The 22,566-nt window shown below is 35.9% G+C and overlaps 1 protein-coding gene across 21 annotated transcripts in view; it reads left to right on the plus strand.

Moving 5' to 3' along the window:
* ARHGAP12 (Rho GTPase activating protein 12) overlaps nucleotides 1–22,566 on the plus strand; it is a 118,296-nt gene that overhangs the window by 38,223 nt on the left and 57,507 nt on the right. The gene's annotated exons all lie outside the window — the stretch shown is intronic.

Consider the following 22,566-nt stretch of genomic DNA (forward strand, 5'->3'; position numbering starts at 1 on the left):
ATAGTCTACTACACTCTTAAGCTGTTTGGTACTAATCTTATGGGACCATCGTGTACATGGTCTGTCGTTGACCGAAACATCATTATACAGTGCATGACTGTATTGTATAATGAAATGTTTCAACATTTGGAAGCTAAGATAAGCATAACTCAGTGAATTAATATTTTTCAAATAACTAATGCGTGATGGGTGCAGGAGTCATGCAAAGGCAAGATAGACCAACGGATTTTAATGTAACAGAGTACAAATAGTTACTGATGTGATTTTAGATTTCACATTGCAACTAATCTTTAAGAAACTCACTCATTGAGTTTTGGCAGAGTGTCAGAGAAGAATGTTCAAAATTATCTGAAAAGCCTATTAAAATACTTCTCCTTTTTCTGTCTACATCTGTGTGTACTTTTTTTCTTTATGTACTTCACCCACAACAATATATTGCAACAGATTTAATGTAGAAGCAGATATGAGAATCCATACAAGAAAGAGAGTAGTAAATGTAAAACAGTGCCATTTTTCTCACTAATGTTTTTTGGGGGAGACTGTCAGTATTTTTCATAAATATATATTTATGTTAACGTGGGAGGTTTATTATTTTTAAATGAATTTAACAAGTAATTTTAAAATTTATTAGTTTTAATTTTTAATACTAAATAGCAATAGATATAACCTACCTGAACAAAAGCTCTTTGGTGTCCCAGATAATTTTTATGAGGGTACAGGGGCTTTGGGACGAGGTTGTTTGAGAATTGCTGCTCTGATAAAAGGGTCTATATTTGGCTAAGTGAAAGTGGCATTTGATTGAGGCCTTGCAAGATGATGATTCTTCGAATCCCTTTATGTTTATGTTAGTGGTTTAGTGGTTGATGATGATAAAATTTTTTGATAAAATGTTTTAAAATTTGGCTAAAAGTTTTTGGCTAAACTTTCAGTTAAGAGAGGTAACTGGTAGATGAATTCTTTGTTAAAATCTGTATCATTCATTTGGAAAGCATATAGTCAGTGCTCTTAACAATACATAGAATTTAATTTTTTTGTTGTAAACGTATATGCAGTAATTACGAACTACCATTAAAATGTTGGAAATTTCTTGCCTTAGAAAGAGTTTATACTTAGATCCTCAGTGACTGAGCTGTAATCACTCAATGTAAAATTATTTTGCATTGTAAAATATTTATATTTTATGTAACTTTTTGTAAAATTACTAAACATAAAGTCACATTCCCACAAGGAAGGCACAATGTGAAAATAGTTTTCAGATCTGAAAACTTGAATATGCAAAAATAGAAATGACAAGAAGTGAAAGACTTACGTTTCTAGTAAGAATGGAAAAGAGGAAGGAAAGATTTCCTGTAGTCAGACTGTTGCAAGTGTTTTTTGTGCTGATGTTAGAAAATGGAAAGTTTACCCCCAAAAAAAGGTCTGCCTACTCTATTGGTTGTTCCCTAAGGATAAGAAGCAATGTGAGAGGTACCTTAATTAGTGATAGTACTGTTTTTCAATCCCATGATATAAGATGAATTAACACCGTTTCTCTCGCTTTATCTGTTTTAGCCTGTTGAACTAAAATTTGAAGCAGGTTTGGGCAAGGGGATAATTAATGTAAGACTTGGGGAATAAATATTTCTTAATGCAATGAAACGTCAGTCAGTTTTCCTGGGGGACAGAAATTTTTGCCTAATTGAAATTCCCTCAGTAAGACAGGGATATCCAGTATCTGTTTTCATCCACCACTTGTTAAAGGCTTTCTGCGTGCTAGATAAGATGCAAAGTCTAATTTCTGCCTGTAAGGAGCTCAGAGTTTAGTGTATTTTAGTCTACTCTCCAGCCTTAGTAGAAGTAGCATTTGAAAGATTATTGAACCTTTTTTTTTTTAAAGAATCATAGTTGTATAATCATCGTTACTATTATTATTAGCTGTCTTTTTAGTAGTTTATTTGTTAGTTTGTAGTGTGTCCAGGACATATTCAGTGTTATCCTTGGAGAAAAAAAAATTATCCTATCATTTACCTAATTCCCCTAAAATGAAAATGTTGAAAAATTGCAAGTAACACTTTTGGTTAGGTAGGCTCTGACTACTATAATTTTTTTAATGTAGATGTTCACCTTTCTATCTGATAAAAAAAAAAATTTGTCTAAACAAAAAACTTGTTTGCCCTATGCTCTAAGTTTGAAACATTTGTTTCTCCTACTCTGTGAACTCTTAGAGATTTTATTATTTCTGACATTCCTTTAAAATCTTACAGATGTAGAATCAGTCGTTATTTTGGCAACTCTGCCCTCTGAATTTTACTTAATCATTCTTGGCCTCTTAGAGCCCGGAGCATATATCTGGCCTTTCTTTTCTTTCTGTCTGGTTGCTACTCTACACATGAAGGCCATAGGTAATGTTAGCTAAAATCTCCTAAGTATCTAAGCGCATGATCTAGCTGGCTGGTTCACAACGAGGGAATTGTTTTGCCTCCCCCTCTCTCTGAGTGGGAGGGTGTCCAGTCCCTCACTGTGGGAGAGCAGACACGGGTGCAGTGCTGTAGTCAGAAATGGATGTGAAGCTCATTTTTAAAAAGAAATTGGTGGGTGTGTCTTGGCAGTTATTTTATAATTTCCAAGTGATTTTTTTTTTATTGCTTCAGAGTACTGAAGAACCATGAAAATTAATCTTGAGACTTTTCTTTTCCTGCTTAAAGTTACCTAGTGCCCCATACCTACAGGCCCTCAATGAGGTGGATGACTGTGTATTGAATCAAGTAATCTGTTTCCTAGTGGAACACTCTTTTGCACTGTTAATCATCCTCCTTTTCTTTTACATAGCAAATTAGTTGGAAAGTTAGAAACAATTTGAGCTTGGATTTTTGGTAGTGTCATGGATGTGGCAAATATATTTTCCAAACCAAAAATCAAAACATTTGTTCTGACTAGTATGAGAAGTGAGATGTACTTCTGGGGACAGTGGGAGCCGGCATTTGAAATCTGAACTGTATGGTTGCCATGCTCATAGAGAGGAGAGCATTATTTAATTATTTAAAATATTTAGTGATTACTGATGCTGTGCCAGGCATGTTTTAGAAAGTATCAAATAATATTCTCAAGTCTTTTACCGAAAGATAGGCACACTGAAATGAAAGTGGAATAATTTAGCACTTAATATTTCTTGTTAGTGTTTTTCTGTTTGTAGCTTTAGGAAGAGAGAATGTGCCAGTTCTTAAATTTGAAAATATTTTACACTGTGGTAACAAAAGTATTTACTAAACACAGCTCTAAGGAAAGACTACTATTATTTCTACTTGGGTGGGACAAAATAGGCAGTGAGTAATAGCCTGGACTTTGAAATCAAATAGACCTAGTATAAAATCTTGGTTCGGCAGCTTCCTCGTGAGGAGATGTAATTAAACTCCTGAGTGTTGAGAATATTAATGAAATAAGTGAGTGAAGTGCCTCGGACAGAGTATGTGCTTAATAAATGTTAATTGCTATGTATTGTTTTTATTATTGCTAATGGAAAATTTTCTTAAAAAAAGTTCGAAACTTTGTGGATTTCTATTTGAGACCCTTTAAAAAAGCTTTTCTAACTTCTAAGGAGGCAAGCAGAAATTCTTAAGATAAATGTATAGTTGGCATATTGGTTTAGAATCGGTTTCTTTGGGTGTGTGCTTTATGTAGTTTGGATACTGTATTGAGCCTCCTGTAGTGCATCTGCGGGCCTAGGACATTTGTTCCTGTTTTTTAGCCTATGGGGTAATGTTACTGCTTTAGGCAAGCTTTTTTAACATGACATTGCTCACTAAATTTATATTATATTTGATATCCTTTGTCAATTTTAATATTGTTATGAAAAACTGATATGATACAATTTGGGGGGAAACTTACGATGTAAAGTCTGGGAAGTAGACTTTATTGCCTTGGTCTTGGTTCCCATAGCTGAGTTGCAGAGCTTCTCGAGGACAGGGATTTGTCTGTTAGTTTTTTCTATCCCTTCACTCAAGGATGTATTGAACATTTCTTGAATGAATACATGAATGATGGAGATCGTAAAAGGCTACTAGCGAAATCCCAAAAGACTGGACATTAAAGACTATGACTTCTCAGTTCTACTTCTTAATTAATATGTACATTGTCAAAAAGAGTATTATTTTATACACTGGCACAAGGCCTTTTCTTGTTCTTCCACTTTAGTCTGTACTGTACTTCCAGAGAAAACTTGAATTTTGGTATGGTTGACTTTCTATTGCTTATAGCTGTTAACCCTTTCTAAAAATTCAGTATTATAACTTTTTACCCATTAATAAAGAGGCAAAGAGCATGAATTCTGGAACCAGGTAGCCTATGTTCAAAGTCTAGATTGATCACTTTCTAGTTGTCTGACCCTGGATGAGTACCTGAACTTGCATAGAACTATTTGCCCATCTGTAAAATGGGAATGATAGTAGTACCTATGTCATAGGGGTTTTATGAAGATTAAATGAATTATTCTAAGTACTAAGGGTAGTGCCTGGTCCACAATATATACAAGTGGTTTCTCTTACCATGTGTAGATGTAGATGTACCCTTGTTATTTGATCGCAGAGATGCAGATAGAACTATATATTTTTGACATTATAATTAAAAATAGAAGAAAGGAAAAACAGCTGGAGCCTATTTTAATATTTACTTAGGAAATAAAATTTACTTAGGAGGGTGAATGTCTGAATATAAAAGTCATGGAAATACAATTGTCTATCTGATTGAAGTATCAGAGGTGGAACTTAGTTAATTACTGGGGATAATTCGATGTAGATGCATATATGTATCTATAATTGGTTATTTTACTTGAAGTGATATGAGGCTGTATTTTCTAGATAAGCATTTTTCTGAGACTATAACAAGGCAAAATATTTGAAAATAGAATCTACAGTGTCTTTCCTGTACTGTGGAGAAGCTTGAACCCATCAGATTAAACAATAATTTTTTAATATCCATTGTGAAGTAGGGGCTTTGGGAGAACTATTACATTTTTTAAATACATACTTGTTAAATATTTTAATCATTTTTTATTTGGAAAAGAAGGGTAAACACTGATGGAGAAGAATAAAATTGAAAATCATGACTTTAGACTTACTGGAATAATTAATTCATTTATGCACTCACTAACTAAATATTTATTGAGCACCAGCCATGTACCTTGTAATGTGCAAAATTCTGGGGATATGATGATGAGCAAAACCAGCATATCTTGTAATAGAACCATACTTTATGAATGAATACTAGATACCTATGTAGAATAGTAGATTATTTCTGTCGCTTCCCTGTTATCTCCCATAAGAAAAAATTTTAACTGGATATTCCCTGACCTCTGGGAGTTATTACAGTACCTGCATAGAGTGGCCAGAAACCTTGTGGAAGCGTGTAGGAGACGATACTGTGACCATCAAGGAATTATAAAGGATATTCTAATGTGATTCTGGTTAGCATAGGTGGTGATGATTTCAGTTATGGGAGTTATTTGATATAAGAACTGCCAGCCTAGTGTTGGTCTGTTAGTCTGTATTAACTTTTTTTTTCAACTAGAGCCAAGTGTGAGCACATTAGGTGATTTTGTTGGGAGGCAGGTGATTAGTAGGATAAGGCAATGAAGGATAATATAAGATCAGAGGAAAACTATGTGGAGATGAATAAGTTAAACAGTTATCAAAGATAGAAATTCTGCATTTAATTTTTATGTCTATTTGTCTTGGGCTGGGTGTTAATAAAGTTATATTTTTAAAATAAATTTTTCTTTTTTGAAATTATTTTCAGTTTAACTTTTTATTATTGGGGAAGCTGGTTTCCATACATTTTCACTTGGAGGGAAACACAGTATTTCCCTTTTTTTCCTAATTTCTTTTTACCGAGGGATAATTTTTTTTTAATATTTCTTCTTTTTCTTTGTTTTTAAAGATTCACACTGGAGCTAACATCTGTCGTCAATCTTTTTTTTCTTCTTCTTCTCCCAAAAGCCCTCCCAGTACGTAGTTGTATATTCTAGTTGTAGGTCTTTCTGGTTGTGCTGTGTGGGTCACTGCGTCAGCATGGCTTGTTGAGCTGTGCTGGGTCCATGGCTAGGATCCGAACCAGCAAAGCCCTGGGCCACAGAAGTGGAGCTCTCAAACAACCACTCGGCCATGGGGCTGACCCTATTGAGGGATAATTAACATTCAACATTATATTAGTTTCAAGTGTACAACATAATGATTTGATACAGTAGTTTCTTATCCATGGTTTCAGTTACCTGTGATCAACTGCTATCCAAAAATATTAAATGGAACATTCCAGAAATAAACAATTTATAAGTTTTAAATTGCATGCCGTTCTGAGTAGTGTGATGAGATCTCACTCCATCTTGTCCAGGACATGAATCATCCCTTTGTCCTGTGTATGCATGCTGTGTATGCATGCTGTGTATGTTACCCGTCATTAGTCACTTAGTAGTCATCTCAGTTATCAGATCAAGTGTTGTGGTATTGCAGAGCTTGTGTTCAGTTAATCCTTATTTTACTTAATAATGGTCCTAAAGTGAAAGAGTAACAATGCTGGTGATTTGGATATGCCAAAGAGAAGCTGTAAAGTGCTTTCATTAAGTGAAAAGGTGAAAGTTCTTGACTTAATAATGAAAGAAAAAAATAATTGTATTCCGAGGTTGCTGAGATCTACGGTAAGAATGAATCTTCTATCTGTGAAATTGTGAAAAAGGAAAAAGAAATTCATGCTAGTTTTATTGTTGCACCTCAAATGTATATGTGTAGGAAAAAACATAGTATATATAGGGTTCAGTACTATTTGTGGTTTCAGGCGTCCTCTAGGGGTATTGGAACGTCTATCCCCTGTGGATAAAGGAGGACTATTGTATTTGTATATACTGTGAAATGATCACTACAAAAAATCTAGTTAATGTCTGTCACCATACATAGTTAGAGAATTTCTTTTTCTTGTGATGAGAACTTTTCAGATTTACTCTCTTAGCAAATTTGAAATATGCAGTGCAGTATTACTAACTGTAGTTGCCGTGCTGTACGTTATATCCCCATGGCTTACTTATTTTATAGCTGGAAAATTGTCCTTTTTTAAGGATATCACTAAAGTTCTTTGTGATAGCTATCTGTTCCATAGTTAAGCAGGAGAAATATTCTTATCTTGTAAATAAAAATTAAAACATGTAAATCAAGAAAATCAGTTAAAATTCACTGTTAACATAAAAGTGACACTTTTACATAGTTGAAGATGCCTTTATTCATCCTTTCTGAGGTTTATAGAAGGAGAATGTCAATGTCAAAGGGGATCTAAATTTTGTGATTATTTAATTACTTTGGAAAAATGCAGTATAATACGTATTCATCTAATTCTTGTGTACTTTGTTTTAGTAAAACCCAGCTTAAAATGGGGAGGGCATTTTCCTAGGAATTGGCAAACTTTTTCTGTAAAGAACCAGATACATATTTTGGGTTTTGTGGTCTCTGTCACAGGTATTCAACTCTGCCATTGTAGCATAAAAGCAACCATAGACAATATGGAAACAAAGGAATTTGACTGTGTTTCAATAAAACTTTATTTACAAAAACAGACTGCAGGCTAGATTTGGACCATAGTTTGCCTATCCCTCTACTATAAGGAAATATAGAGAAATGCTGCACTATTATTTTTTCTATTTTCATTTTATTCCTTTTCTTTCTTTTCTTTTCTTTTTTTTTGAGGAAAATTAGCCCCGAGCTAACATCTGCTGCCAATCCTCCTCTTTTTGCTGAGGAAGGCTGGCCCTGAGCTAACATCCGTGCCTATCTTCTACTTTATATGTGGGACACCTGCCACAGCATGGCTTGACAAGCAGTGCATAGGTCCACACCTGGGATCCAAACTGGTGACCCCAGGTGCCAAAGCAGAACGTGCAAACTTAGCTGCTGCACCACTGGGCTTGCCCCTTGTTCCTCATTTTAGTAAATGTAAAAAATAATAAAATGCTTAAATACAAAATTGCAGTAGCATTGCTGCACAGATAATATTTGAGGTTTCTGAAAGAGAATTATTGCTATTATTTGCTCAAAGAGTTCATCAGCTGGTATAAGACAATTCAGATTTCTGTATTACAGAAAGCTTAGGAGTTTCATTGTGAAATTATGGAAGTGCAAGATGTTTGAAAGTTAAAAATTTTAAGTAAAGTGTCACAGCATGCACCTCTTATGATTACAATGTCATTTAAGACATCAACAGAGGTTATACTTGAGTAGTAGGTTTCTGGAGGTTTTGTTTCTTTTTAGTCCTATTCTCTGCTTTCCTATTCTTATTATTTTTTTAAAAAGAAGATAGGTTTCTGTTTTTCCTTTTGTATCTATATTTCATGATTTAAAAGAAGAGTATATCTAACTATTTGTGCAACTTTCTAGCCAGCTAAGGGTGGTTTTAAAATTTTACTAATTATCTGCTAAATATCTCCCTTAAGTCAGTCAGATTTTCCTTCATTTGGTTTATCATGCTTATTATTCAAAAGCATTGTTAAGCACCCATATCATGTGGATGATATTGCTAAACATTTAAGAAGTGTAACATATACATAGGGATTTGAAAATTTTATGGAAAAATTTTTAAATAGAAAAACCATCTATTCCATATTTCACTTAAAGGAATTCCTTCTTCGTTGACAGTTTTGTTGATATAATTCAAATGAATTATGGAGAAAAAAATCTGTTTATTCATCAGTTACAATAACTTAATTGTCAGCTGTTCTTTAGACATAATCAAGTGGGGAGAAATGTGATCTTTTTAACTTTTCAACTATAGATTTAAGGATTTAAATGGGAATTAATAAATCTCAGTGTTTCTCTAGTAACTAAATATAATTAGAAAAATTGTGGATAGTCTTACAATAGTTACTTACCCTGATATGTTGTTATTGATATATACACAGTTTTTATGTTAGTGCATTCACTAAAACAGAATATGAAGACTAAAACTGGGATAACCAGACATGTTCCTTCCTATGGCTCGCATTTCTTCTCTTAAAAGGAACCAGGCAGCTTTATGCCACTTTCAATATGTCTCATTCTGAAGAGCAACGTATCCCCAAAAGGACACACTGGGCAAGAAGTTAATAAAGCTTAACTGAATTGAGATCTCTGCCCCAGATTTCCTCATTTGTCTGTTTTTATATGTAGAGACTTCTGAAGCTTGAATGAAAACCTTTTTATTTCTCCTTTGGATGTTCAGATACCTGATGAAAAGGAACGAGCATATAAATAACTGATTTGGAACCAGAGGGAGCCAGCATGTCTCAAGTGAGCCTTCTAACAGGGGAGAGCAATTCTGAGTCCTTGATGAGGGTCAGGAGTTAATTTGACTTCTGGGAAACATATCTTTTGTGTCCAAGAACCTTTTCTAAAAACTCTGAACTGAGAGCTAGTTTTGAGGAGGAAGAGCAGTTGGAAAGGCCCTGAAAGGAGACTAAGGATCTTGGAAAACAAACCGCAGTTTTTAAAGCTTTTATTCTTCCTTTTTCTCCCCAAAGCCCCCTGGTAAATAGTTGTATATTTTTAGTTGTGGATCCTTCTAGTTGTTGCATGTGGGATGCCGCCTCAGCATTGTTTGATGAGCAGTGCCATGTCCACGCCCAGGATCCGAACTGGTGAAACCCTGGGCCGCCGCAGCAGAGCGCGCAAACTTAACCACTTGGCCACGGGACCGGCCCCCCAGACTGCAGTTTTGACTAGCATTAATTCTGTAGGACTGGAGTGTATTTCTTAGATGGACTTTGTTTCCTGCATGTTGAAATTTAAGTAGAATGTTTGATATTTTTCTCTCTGCAAATTTGGGTATAAGAGGAAGTCAAGAGGAAGAAAATTAAATTGCGCTTAAACTTAGTGCTGATTGACTTTTTTCCACTCTTTTGGATTAATGGTCTTCAGTGCGTGTGTAAGGTGTTGGGAAGTGGAAAACGTAAAGCATCAGTGTTTAATGATGACCTTTCGAGCTAATGGTAAGTTTTGTTTGAGGAGTTTCAAAGGAAAATGACTCTGTATAAATCTGTACATATTAGTCAGGGTTCTCCAGAGAAGCAGAACCAGTAGGCTATATACATCTATGTATATGAGGAGATTTATTACAGGAGTTGGCTCATGCATTTATGGAGGCTGAGAGGTCCCATGATCTGCCGTCTGCAGGCTGTAGGAACCAGGAAAGCCAGTGGTGTGATTCATTTCAAGTCCAAAGGCCTGAGAACTAAGGAGATCTTATGGTGTAAGTCCCTGTCTGAGGCCTAAGGCCTGAGAACCGGGAGAGCCAATGTCCTAGGAAAGGAGATGATGGGAGTCTCAGCTCAAGCTGAGAGAGTGAATTCGCCTTTGCTCTGCTTTTTGGTTCTAATCAGGCTGTTTAGGAATTGGAGGATGCCCACTCCCATTGGTGAGAAGACCATCTTCTTTACTGAGTCTGCTGATTCAAATGCTACTAATCTCTTCCAGAGACATCCTTACAGACATACCCAGAAATAATATTTTACCAGCTATCTGGCCATCCCCTTAGCTCAGTCAAGTTGACATAAAAAGTGATCATCACAGGGGGCCGGCCCGGTGGCTCAGCGGTTAAGTGCGCATATTCTGCTTCGGTGGCCCAGGGTTCGCCAGTTCGGATCCCAGGTGCAGACATGGCACTGCTTGGCAAGCCATGCTGTGGTGGGCGTCCCACATATAAAGTTGAGGAAGATGGGCACGCATGTTAGCTCAGGGCCAGTCTTCCTCAGCAAAATGAGGAGGATTGGCAGCAGATGTTAGCTCAGGGCTAATCTTCCTCAAAAAAAAAATCATCATCACAGTACCCCAAAGAATTGAAAGCAGGGCCTCAAACAGATGTTTGTGTGTCCGTGTTTATTAGCAGCCTTATTCATAATAGCCAAAAGGTGGAGGCATCCCAGATGTCTGTCAACAAATGGACAAGTAAACAAAATGTGGTATGTACATACAGTGAAGGAAGGAAATTCTGACACGTGCTACAACATGGCTGAATCTTTCCAAGTGAAATAAGCCTGTCACACAAGGACAAATATTGTATGATTCCACTTACATCAGGCATCTAGAGTAGTCAGATTCTTAGAGACTGAAAGTAGAATGTTAGTGCCAGGAGCTGGGGAGATAGGGGGATGGAGAGTTATTGTGTAATGTGTACAGACTTTCAGTTTTGCAAGATGAAAAAAGTTCTAGAGATGAATGGTGGTGATGGTTGCGAAGAGAGAAGGGCTGGGAATGATTAGTGTCTAGACAGGCCTTGGTTTATGAAACTTAAGGATGAATTACTCAGTCAAAGAGGGTGCTAGACTTTCACCACTGTCAGAACAATCCCATTCTACCTCACCCATCTTACCTTTCCCTGTTTTATCCATTAGCTACTTGGAGAACTTGCTAATGGGAACCATATTTTCATTGTGGCTTATTGAGAGGATTATAATTCTAAATACAGTGACTACAGTTCTGACTTAGAATGAACCCAGAGTAGATATGACTGTGAACTAGCCCTTTCTCCTTGCCTACTCTCGATTTTCTGGGTAAGCTTGAAGTTTTGAGTATTGACCTCCATAAGCATTCTTGCCATTATAACTTATGCTGTAGAACTTCCTAAAGATCGTTCCAGAATTGTTATGTGGATTTAAAACTAATGGCCTGTTCTTTTCCACAGATTTTTTCTTTTTAATCTCACTTCAAGATAATGTACTCGTTGAAGAATAATTAGAAAATACAGATAAATAAAAACCCCAAACCAGCCATAATTTTATGAAAAAAATTACAAAAGCTTACATATAGTCTTTTGATTTTTTCATGCATTTATGTATGTGTGTGAATGTATGCATATGTTTTTATATTTATAGATTTGTACTATATGTGTCTAAATACCTATTTTGAATATCTTTTATGGAATCCAGGGCTTAAGTATTTCTTGCTTTAGTGTAAAATGACCGTTAAAATGGTGGAAAATCATCTTTTTATTTACTTTGTATTAGGTGTAAGGTTTTCAGTACAGCTTTAAGGAAATAATGCTTTAAATCTTCTAACTGTGCTCTCAATTTGGAATTAACATAATAGTAGATTATCCTAGCAGCTGTATTATGGTGTTCTCATGTGGACTTGTTAATGAATTGATAAATGTGGTAAGTTAGAAACCCAGTCATTTTGTTGTTTTCATTTGAAGTGACAATTTATAAATTCTTTCCTCAGATAGTTTTTCAGAATCTTATTTTTGAAAAAACAAACCAAAAACAATAGTCATTTACCAGAAAATGAGAGGACACATGGTATGGCAACCATTTAAATGTATACCATGTCACTACGTATTAATTTTGTGTCCTTTTGAAATTTATTATCTTTTGCTGTTGCCAGAAACCTCAACTTGTAAGCTTAGACTTGTGCATGTAGTATATGCTTTCAACAAGTAAACATCACTCCATTTTTTCACTTGTAATTGTACCATAAACTTTTTACTCTCTAGAAATTTCAGCAACAGGGTATTGTCTTGTCATCCTCTGAGTGCTGATCATAGAGTTACTATTCAAGTCCCTAGGGAGGGAGATTTGTAATAATGAAAGGCAGGATACTAGGCTATTGCATTTGGCTTCATCAGCATAAAATAGTAACTAAGTCTTCCTATCTCAGCATGTCTTATTGAAGAATTTTGTTTGCTTAACTGACCAAGGACAAACATATTTGGTTGAACACTTTCAACACAAATTAGTAATGAGGTTTCATCAATAAATGTTAGTTTCTAGCAGCTGTCTCTGTTACCTTTCTATTTCTTAAAATGTTTTATGGATTGGGAAAGCAGTTCCTGGGGAAAAAAACAATCATCAGAGTCTGAGCCAGGGCTTGAAAAGGGATCATCAGTTTATTCATTTGTTTATAGACTTTGAAAATAGGCAGCAAGATACGGGCTTGCTCTGAACTCTTAAGGGGCTTACAGTTTGGTTGGAGAGACTGAAGAATAACAACTAAATGTAACGTAGCGTGATGGGGACAGTAGTGTAGGTGAATGCAAAATGCTGTAGATTGGTGCTGTTCAACACAGTTGCCACTTGCCATGTTTGGTTATTGAGCACTTGAATGTGGCTAGTGGGACTGAGGAACTGAATTTATTTTATTCTGATTATTATAAGTTAAAATTTAAAAACTGATAACAGACTAATTTGAGTATAGAATATTTTTCATCTGTAAATTTTATGAACCCTAAGTACAGATCAAGTACTTTTGATGAAAATTTAGGATAAAAATTGAGATGTGCTGGGGCCAGCCTGGTGGCAGAGTGGTTAAGTGTGCACGTTCTGTTTCGGCGGCCTGGGGTTCGCCGGTTCGGATACCAGATGCAGACATGGCACTGCTTGGCAAGCCATCCTGTCGTAGGTGTCCCACATATAAAGTAGAGGAAGATGGGCACGGATGTGAGCTCAGGGCCAGTCTTCCTCAGCAAAAAGAGGAGGATTAGCAGCAGATGTTAGCTCAGGGCTGATCTTCCTTAAAAAAAAAAAAAATTGAGATGTGCTATAAAAATATACACTGGATTTTAAAGACTTAGCCCAAACAAATACAGTATCAATAATTTTTATATTGATTATGTGGTAAAATGCTAATACTTTGGGTGTATTGGGTTAAATGACTATATTATTAGAATTCATCTCTTTCTTTTTACCTTTTTAATGTGGCTACTAGAAAGTTTTAAATTACCTACGCAGCTCCCATTATATTTGTGTTAATGCTGCTCTGGATGCACAGGAAACTTATGAATTCTGCTTTTGAGGAATAGAGGAGCATCTCAAAGAGAAAATGACCTTTGAACAGCACTTTATGGTTTTTATAGGTGTTTACTGGTTGGTGGTTGGGGACAGGATATCTCAGATAGACAGATACAGAAAAGATTTGAAAGTGATGGGAAGGGGGCAATAGCATGACATTAATAGAATTGTGCGTAACATGAGGGTTTTGGAGCAAAGAATGTAAAGAGAATGGCAATAAATGAGGCCGAAAAGATTGTTTGGGACTGGAGTGTTCAGATCCTTAAATTCTCTGCTGTGAAATTTGAATTTCTATAGTCAATGAAATATTCATTAATGTTTTTAAGCAGATCAGATTTGTGTCTTTAGGGAGTAACTGTTGGTACTGTGAAGGATCACTTGGACAAGGTGAAGAAATGGAGGCAGTTGACCCCCGTGGATGCTTGTAATCATTCAGCAAAAAAAGATGAAGAAGACCTCGACTTAGCTAGTTGTCTTGGGATAAGAGAGGAAGGAAGTCAAGATATTAGGAGGACGATTAGTCGAACTTTGTTGGGGTAAAGAGACACAAGATGACTGAGATTTCTGACTGAGTAGTTTATGATGCTATTAGTATTTGAACTGGTGAATATGCTAGGGTAGTGTGTTATGGGAAAAAGCTGAGACAGAGGATATAATGAGTTTGACCTATCTGTGGAGAACTCATGCTAGTAGGTCTTTCAAAATACATGTCTGTTATTTGGGGGTTGGTAGATGGGGGAGTGAGTTTGGTTTTATTGAAGGAGTAGATTAGGTAAGATTTCCCAAGGAGACTAAAACAGGAGTAGGGAAGTAATTTTAGTGTATGGATTTCATGATAGCTTCTTTAGTTATATAAAAGTAATTTTCATTCGGGAACATATTGAGTGCTTACTATGTATTGGTGCTATACTAGACACTCAAGACGAAGAGAGAAATCAGGCAAACATTGCTGCCTTAAAGATAATAAAGTTCTAGAGAGAAAGGCAGACAAGTAAATCTGGGATACATTGTAATAGGTACTATGACAAGCTACAGAATGGTAAGACTGTGGCAGAAGATGCATGTGAGGGCATAACAGAAAATGACACTGGAGAGTTGTGGGCTTCATCTTGAAGGGGAAATCTGTCTTTTGTTCCTTTTTGGCAAATCTTTCACCTATGATAAACTTGCTAATTGTACACACTCTCATGGCTGTGTATGTGTTAGTCCCTGGTACCCAGGGCTTTTCACTGTGATGTCTGCCAGCTCTTAGCTATCCACCCTCTAGGTACAGAGAGTCTTTACCCACCTGGGATTTTGGTTTATAGTATGGCACAGTTGCACTGTGGTCATTTGGGGTTGGTACTGCAGGTTGGTGTACAATGACTTCATCAGTATGTGTTTGAGTCTGGCTTCCTAGAAAAAAGCATTTGTCAGCCCTCACAGCTTTCCTACCTGGGATCTGCCTTATTATTGTCTGTGTTGGGAGAGAAGGCAGAAATGGTGACAGACCTATGAAGGTAAGGAAGGAGTTGTTCACGTTGTTGGCTAAGGTGATCAAAGGAGGGGAAGAGGACAGAGACAAGATGAAAGATGAGGGGCTAAGAAAGTTTGAGTGTCTGATTGTAAGGTATCCAAGCCTGTTGGAGTTGAGCAGCCTTGAGCTGCAGTAACTAGAAAACCACCTGGAGAAAAAACAGGAAAAGAATTTATTTACCATGAAAATAATCTCTCTCAAAGCTTTTCATAATACTCACTTCACTTAACTACCAATTGTGTTTCATTATTAAAAGGCTGCTTTTCGTTTCTTGGTGTTTCGTCAGCTAAGAATAGGAGGATTTTGAGTGTACTTGGAGTGCCCTTCACCACTTCTCTGGCTGACGTGGCCTCCTCCTGCTTTCCTGTACAGAGCCAGTTAAACCTGTGCTGTGACCCTTTCTGGAGCTCTGGGTCATACCCTCTTCTCCCTGTTCAGTGCTGCTTTGTGCTCCCACAGCATCCCATGCACACTTCTCTCTCCAGCATTAGTCATGTCATTGGAGTCGTCCTTCTGTTTACCTCTCTCTTCCTCTTTATTAGGCTGCTGGCCCTTAAGAACAGAGGCTATCTTATTTTCATCTCCTGCCCAGCTCATAATTAGTTCTTAGATGTTAGTCAAATAAGTAAGTAATAGAAAATGTCAGTTCACGCTGTAGACCTTGAAATCTTAATGCACCCATGCTTTTAGGTATGGACATTGGAATTTGTGAGTTTTGATATTTTAAAATTATTAAACAAAGGGTATTATGTTTTTTTCCTAAAAATTGGCTTTAAGCAGAAAGACTGTCTTTTGGAAAGTTAAATTGTTCAGTTAAAATTGATATGCAATTTTCAGTTGTGAAACTAAAACAAAATTTAGTCCTATTTTAACTGGATATTGGCTTGTTGACAGTTTTTTCTTTTTTGTCCTCTGTTATGCTGTTAACTGGCCCAAGGCTATAATAATTAGCAATTATGATAAAGCAGAGTTTAAGCAGGTAAATTACCAAAGGCACATAAATGGTTTTTTCCCCCACATGAATTAAAATAGAAATTAAAAAATAATTTAAATTCTGTTTTGGAGACTGATACTTTGGTAAATGTTTTTTGTTTTTTTCCCAATAAATCTAAATCACAGGTATGACTATAAGCTGCAGGGACTTATTTCGATTATTCAGTAATATAAATGTAATTCTGCATTTATAGTAAGGTATATATACCTTAAGTATTAATACTGAATAGCATATGCTAGTTAGGAAACAAGAGGTGCAAACATGCTCCTTAGTTAGTGTGTTTTCTGCCATTCTCCGAAGTTTGTTTTAGAAGCAGTTCTTAAACTAATGTCAAAGGTAAAAAGAGGACAAATCTCAATATTTTGGGTGAGGATTCAAGTACAATCCAAGTTTAAAGTTACCTTCTTATATATGGTTCCCCAATGTTTCCTTTTTGTGGATGGTGGAGGACTATTTTAGTCTACGTATAGGTAAAGTAGAACAGGCCAAGTCTTTTTTTAAATATGAAATTGGGTCATGTGCCGAGGTACTAATCCCAATTCAGTTATTAATTAATGACAGATAGGGCCCATAAAATTAACTTTCTTTACTCTCTTATTTTTTGTATGAAAAATCCACTTATTTTTGTTGGTGACAGTTCGTGAACAAGGTTGTTTGTTCAGTTTAAGTGCATAATACTTATCTTATAAACATTAGAAAACTAATTTTTATTTGATTCATATATTAGAAGTACAGCTTATTGCTTATTCTTTTAACTCCTTTTTCTTTGACTTATCTGCAGAAGAAGAAGCAACTGGTGGTATGAACTTCAGAATTGTCTTTAAGTATTTATGTTTTTTGTAATACAAATTTATGGGATCGGGGAACGAGTTTGCCCTAAGTCCATTCAGGAAGATTGAGTTTTATTAGTGTCTTCTGACCCTTAAAAATAGATTCTTGACTACCACCCCCACCATTCTCCACCCTCAGTAACTCTGGGATATGACCCAAGAATTTTAATAAGCACCTCCAGATAAGATATAGATGATCCATTGACCACCCCCAAAGAAACACTAGTTGATAATAGTGTTAATACTATTGCTGTCACTTTCATAAGTCCAGTGGACTAGGCGAGTGCCCCAGATTCTTATCCTGATCGAACTCTAAAGATACTAATTCTCATTGTAATAAAACTGGGAAATAAAGCACACAGAAAAAAAAATCATACATAATTCCATTATCCAGAGAAAATTGATAAGATTTTAGTTTGTTTTTCTCCATACTTTTGAATTTTTAGTTGGAAGTTCAGTTGGAAGTAGTTTTATGTTCTGCTTTTCTCATTAACCTTATAGCAGTTTTTTATCATGTTATTAGAAAATCATTCACAACGTTTTCAGTGCTTGTGTAGTATTGCCTCATATACTGGGTCATTATTTACTCAACCATTCCTCTGTTGTCGGATGTTTAGATTGTTTCCAATTTATTTCTGATAAATAACACTGGAATGAACATCTTTGTGGGAAAAATTTTTTTCTATATCTAGGATTTTTTTTCCCCTTTTATTCAGGGTCCTAAAAGTATTTTTTAAAAGCTTTTGAAACACCACCAAGCTGTTTTCCAAAAAGGTTCATCTAAAGTTACCAGCAGTGAAGTTGTTAGATTCCCCAGCATTGAGTGTGTGCTTTTAAAATATATATATATTTTTTTGGTTCAGTAGACAAAATGGTGTATAATTACTTAATCATCCCTTGTTGTAATTAGTGTATGTTCTATGTATATGTAAAGATTAGTTTGATGTTTTATACTATTTTTCTACCAAGAATTTATATTTTCAAGAGTTCTTAAGGAAAATTGTTATTAATCTTTTGCAGAGGTTTGAGCAGTTGATAATAAACACGGACGGTTTCTTTTTGCAGAGATCAGAGTATTAACAAAAATACTGAGTTCTCTTCTGTTCTCTTTCCATGCACTTTGGAAGTTGAAGTTTATTTTAAGTATGAAGTTAATTCATTAAGAAAACAAAGTTCTTGCTTCTACTAGAATCGATTTCTAACAGCAGATGAACAACATTTCAAATGAACATCTGTCAAAAAATTTAACTAGTGGTCAGTAAGAATGTGAAATACTGGGGCTGGCCCCGTGGCCGAGTGGTTAAGTTCACATGCTCCGCTGCGGCGACCCAGGGTTCGGATCCTGGGTCATGGCACTGCTTGTCGGGTCACGTTGAGGCGGCGTCCCACATGCCACAACTAGAAGGACCCACAACTAAGATATACAACTCTCTACCGGGGGGGTTGGGGAGATAAAGCAGGAAAAAAAAAAAAGATTGACAACAGTTGTCAGCTCAGGTGCCAATCTTTAAAAAAAAAAAAAAAGAGAATGTGAAATATTAAAATTTTTACCATTCATTCCTTGTCAGTAAACCTCTTCTAGTGCGCTCTCGCTCTCGCTCTCGCTCTCCTCTCTCTCTCTCTCTCTCTCTCTCTCTCTCTCTCTCTCTCTCTATATTTTTTTAAGATTGGCACCTGAGCTAACAACTGTTGCCAGTCTTTTTTTTTTTTTTCCCTGCTTTATCTCCCCAACCCCCCCCCCAACCCCGGTAGAGAGTTGTATATCTTAGTTGCAGGTACTTCTAGTTGTGGGATGTGGGATGCCGCCCCAACGTGGCGTGATGAAAGGTGCCATGTCCGCGCCTAGGATCCGAACCCTGGGCCACTGCAGCGGAGCACGCGAACTTAACCACTCGGCCACGGAGCCGGCCCCTGTAGCTATATATTATTCTACTTAGAATTACTGTTAATCTCTTGATTTCAGACATCCCTCTCACTTCTGTTGCTTGGTTAATCGGTTTTGAAGAATACTAACAAAGTTTGAAGATTCTCGGTTTAAACAAATTAGGGACCATTCCCTTCTCCTTTTCTTCTCTTCACAATGTTTGCTACTTATGTAATTATTTTCCTTTCGTGTCTTATTCCCTTCGTTACTTTAAATAATAAATGTAAACTTTATCTCTGTCCTGTTGACTTATGGTGATTGCTAGGCTCTGTTTGGGTTTCCCCTCCCTGTGCTGATTTCTGGAAACCACCTCTAGGCAGAAAGCCTGGAAGTGATAGAGCCACCGCATTTGTTTCTTTCTTCTCACAGGGATCATAGTCCTGGCTGCTTGTTATGCAATGCCTGAAAATATGTGTTTCCTGAATTTTATGCACTTTTCTAGTTGTTTATGGCGGGAAGGTAATTTCAGATCCTCTTGGCTGGAAGCTGAGGTAAAATGGCCTCTTAATCGCTGAATCTAGTGATTGCTTCAGAGCCCTCATACTGAAGTATAGATTGATACTATCAGGTTCGCATTCTCTTGAAGTTTTCTTTTGAAAACTTTTAAATACCACCCTTTCTTGTAGATCTTCTACCTCTGACTTTCCTTTGTGACTCCTTTACTGACTCCTGTTATTTTGTCTGGTCTCTTAATTATATTAATTGCAATAATAATTATAATAACAATGAGAGTCACCATGCCAGACCCTGTGCTAACCTTATACCTGTATTCTCATTTTAATTGATAAAGCAACTGCTTCCAGGGTTCTCTTTTCTTCTGCCTCTCATTCTGTGGTCTCTCTTAAGTTATTGGCCCCACCTATATGCCAACAACTTTTACATTTCTATTTTTAGCCCTGATTTCTGCACTGAGTTCCCAGTCTGTGTATCTAACTGTCTATGAGCATTTCCACCTGGATTTTCAAAGGGCTTGTTTGTCAACCCCATACAGTCTAAATGGAACTCTTCTTTTCCTCCTATTCTTGACATTATTTGATCTGTGGTTAAAAACACACACAAACACGAGAAAAACTATGCTTCACATAAACAAACATAGAATCTGCATGTTAATTGAACCTTCTAATTTTTTTGAATCTGGCTCTGGTTCTGCAGCCCTGCTATCCTTGTCCTATTGCAACTCTCTTCTTCTGTCTCTTGTATTGTACCAACCTCTGAACTGATCTCTGCCTCTAGTTGTGTTCCTCTAAAATCAGTAATATTTTTAAATTTTAAATCGGAATGTACTTCCTGACTTAAAGTCTTCAGTAGTTCCCTAAGTGCTACTGGATAACATCTGTGCTTTTTAACATGACATAAAAGCTCTCCCTCTGCTGTCGTTTGTTTCTGCTTTGATCTTTCTCTGGCTGCTCCTTTTATCTGCTCTGAGTCAGCATCATTCCCTGACTCTACCATGCCTTTTTTTGTCAAACTTATGTTCTTGCTGTATCCCCAACTTTTACCTGGCTAACTCTCATTTATTTACTTCTAAGGCTTAGTCATTTGTTTCCAGGCCCTCTTCCTTTTTGCTCCCATAGTATCCATGTGTAGCTCTAGCATTGTGTCTGTTATGCATTTAAAAGATTTTTGTTTCTCTTTCTTTTACTATATTATGAGGTCCTAGAAGATGTTTTTTAATTCATATTGTAACCTTACCACCTAATTGGATACTTGACATTCATTTTCTTTTTAGATAGTTTCTGTCTTAAATGGTCACACAACTATCCATCCTTTTCCCCCAACTAGAAATATGGATATTTTCGTAGTTTCCTCTCTCTCTCTCTCTCTCTCTCTCTCTCTCGTGTAACCAGTTCCAAGTTCTTGAATTTTTGCTTTTAACTTTTGCGTATATGTTTGCATTCTTTTGTTCACATTTGTTTGTTCATTCAGCAAATTTCATTACATGCTACTGTGTGCTAGGGGGTGTACTAACTATACTGTGTGCTGACCACTGCATTGAATTTGTAGAATTTATGAACTAACTTTTGGAAAAGTAACATAGTTACAAAGTTCAGTTTTTCCATTTAGGAACAAAGGTTTATCTCTTCAAATATAATTTTAGGTACCTGAGGAAAATTTCATAAATATTCGTCATTTGCTTTTGTACATTTTTTAAAAAGCATATTTGTAAATGTTGAACAGTTCTTTTCCTATTGTGAATGAGAATTTTTTATTCTGTTACATTTTCCAATTTGTCATTGCTCTTGTATGGGAAACTGTTTAGATGATCCTGTATCTGGCCAACTTATCAAACTTCTTAGTAGTTTTCATGGACTTGGGTTTTTGGGTATTGGTTATGTCAATGACAGATATCAGCGTTTATTTTTCCTTCTAGATATTTATGAGTTTAATTCATTTTTCATATCTTAGTACATTGCTTAGGCCCTCCAGTACAATACTGGAAAACAGCAATTCTTGGCATCTTAGTATTATTCTTGACTTGAATGAAAATGCTTCTTATCAATGTCTTGCTAATATGTTTATTTTAAATAATAATTTTTAAAAGTCAGATTAAGGAGATGTCACTTATTTCTCACTCACTAAGAGTTTGATCCTGAATCCAGGTGGGATTTTATTAAATGCTTTGTTGGTGTCTGTGGAGATGATCGTGTTAATCTGGTGAGTGTAAAGAATACAGTAAGAGATTTCCTAAAGACAGATGGACTTAACATTTCTCCTTTTCCCTGAGTTATTTAATACAGTGCTGGATTTGATTGCTAAGGTTTTATTTAGTATATTTTCATTTATATTCATAAGTGAGATTGGTTTATAGTTTTTTTTTCATTGAATTCTTCTCTGCTTTTATTTCAGAATTATGCTCACCTTATAAACTGTGTTGAAGCATTCCAGTTCTTTTGAATTGGAAAAACTGTTTAAATTTGACCTGTTTAAACCATAGGAATTAGTTGTTTCTTAACGATTACTAGAATTTGTCCATAAACATCATTTAGAAAATGGCTGTTTCTTGGCATCTTTATTTCTCTACGTCTAGTAAAGTATCAGGAGCAAAGTAGGAAGTTCTTTATCACTTGTTGAATAAATATTCTCTAGATGAGCTTCTGGGAAGTGATGTACTATATAGTATTGTTTTTTGTATTAACAGAGTTCATCTTAGTAGAGAAGCATTGTTATCCTGGCTAATTCACCAGAATGTGGAGTTGTTCTGAAAGAGACACACATGGAAATTTGTCTTAATGGATAGATTTTCTTCATAGAAAGATGCTGTTTGGGTAGTCTAAATTCAAAGCTACATTTTTAGGAAGACAGTCTAATTTGTGTCATTGAGTACAGTATTTTCCTAATTACCGAGTGTAAAGAGACCAAAAGTAACAATTTTACAAATGTATTCATGTTTTGGGTTATTTTTACTGTAAGAGAAGGCTTATTCTATGATTTAGATTCATGATAATTATTTTATAAGCAAACAATATTTTAGAAGTTAAAGTACTTTAATTTCAATAAAACTGACTCAGTGTATCCATCCATGTTTCCCTTTTTTCA

The sequence above is a fragment of the Equus przewalskii genome, chromosome 30 (genome assembly GCF_037783145.1).
Source record: "Equus przewalskii isolate Varuska chromosome 30, EquPr2, whole genome shotgun sequence".
Classification (NCBI taxonomy): Eukaryota; Metazoa; Chordata; class Mammalia; order Perissodactyla; family Equidae; genus Equus; species Equus przewalskii.